This window comes from Macrobrachium nipponense, chromosome 17 (genome assembly GCF_015104395.2).
Source record: "Macrobrachium nipponense isolate FS-2020 chromosome 17, ASM1510439v2, whole genome shotgun sequence".
Lineage (NCBI taxonomy): Eukaryota > Metazoa > Arthropoda > Malacostraca > Decapoda > Palaemonidae > Macrobrachium > Macrobrachium nipponense.
The window spans coordinates 28,174,252-28,176,074 of record NC_087210.1 but is presented as its reverse complement, the minus strand read 5'-3'; positions in this window follow the sequence as shown (position 1 = coordinate 28,176,074).

The window sequence follows — 1,823 nt, the reverse complement described above, 5'->3', positions numbered from 1 at the left end:
ATTATCTCAGTTCATGACTTAGAGTCATTGTTCGGGAACGTGTTCATGTTTTAGCTATTTGATGCTATAGAGAAATATATGGGAGAATTTTTTGCATAGTTTTGAATGCATACGTAGTGGCACTACATTTTTTCTCTGGATATTTGTGTTCCAGAAATTGTGAGTTTTCTTGCACAATACCTTTGTCGTATTTGTGACAACTTTGTGAGAGATAGGAAACTTGGTTAAAGTTTTCTAGTGGCTTATGTCGTAGTGCATATGGAGAAGTCTTTGCTAAGACACTGTGAATTTGGAGTTCTGTTATAATGACTTGTGACACATGGGTGATTTTTTTCTAGAATTTTCTAGACAGTTTTATTTGCCGAGTTTTGCCTTTTTTTTAGCAGTTATGCTAAACGGAGAGATTTTTTATAGTTTTTGACTATAACATTGAGTTATTCTCTGGAGAATTGGAGAGATAATTGAGATATATTATTTGGAGTTATAATTGGAGGTATATATTATTTTGGAGTTATATTTTAAGACATAATATATGGGAGATATATTTTTGGCCATTTTTGATATTTGCCAATAGTGGTATGAGCTATGTTTAGTTCAATTATTTTGCAGCCATCTTTGTTGCAAATGGAGACACATTTTTTTTGGAGATTATGGGGCAATATTTGTGAGTATGTGAGTTAGTTGCCTTGAGTGCACATTTTTTGGAGATATATTATTTGGAGCCTTGTTTTGTTCCACATGGAGTTATTGGGGAAATAGAGGTAAATATTTTGTATTTGCCGAAATAGAGGTGATTATTCTCTATTCTTGGAGTGGTGTTTTTTTTACTGACATGTGGCTATTAGAGAAATAAGAGAGAAATAATATGGGGGTGGTTATTAACCAAATGGAGGAAATATTTTTATAACCGGAGTGGTGTTATTATTAATATGGTGTCTCATAATGGAGTTGGAATTAATCTTTGGCGGGTGACCCTTTTTTTTGTGGTTATGGGAGTTTTTTACGAGACAAGAGAAGATTTCTGTGGTTCTCTTTTTTGGTTTCGTGACTATTAAGAGGCGAGTGTCATTACTGCATTACGAGTCCTATGGAGATGTGTGTGCATTTTTTATGTTCACAAGTGTGTTATTCTTGGAGAAATATAATTTGAGGCATATAATGTTGAGAGAATGAGTCTTTGAGATAAATCTTTGAACACATTAGTCATATCCTGGAGTTAATTCTGTGAAATGTGTCTGTTAGACCTTTTTTTCTAGAGAATCATGAGTTTCCAAACTTATGTGTCTGACTGGACAATTCTTTATGCTGCTGTTAGAACATGCGTCCGCAGGCGATTTTTCTGCTGACAAGCGATGTGATGAGCCGTGTGCTGACTTTTTTTTCCTCTGATGATGATAGATCAGAATTTTTGCAATATCTGGAAATGTTGACAATAGCATTTCACGAAAGCGCATGTGTAAGAGTTTGCTTTCTGGCAAATTCCATAACTTTACATGGAGCATTTCTTGGGAAAAACGCGGGGTGTTATGCATATTATACATGTATTATGTATTTTGTGATTGGGGAAACTTATTTGTGAGTATCCTTTTTTTTTATATTTTTTCTTCCTTTTCCTATGAGAGATGTAATTTGGGGATTGAGCTTAAGTAGCATTTCCTTTTTGGACAGGAGATTTGATTTTACCGGGAGATGTAATTTTTCGGGGGTTGCTGTTTACGTAAATGGGAGTTTGACATTAAGTCTCATTGTGATTAATTATTGAGCAGTAAAGGGGTTTTTGCTGTTAAAAGTTGGAGATTTTTACTGATTTTGTGGGTTGTTCA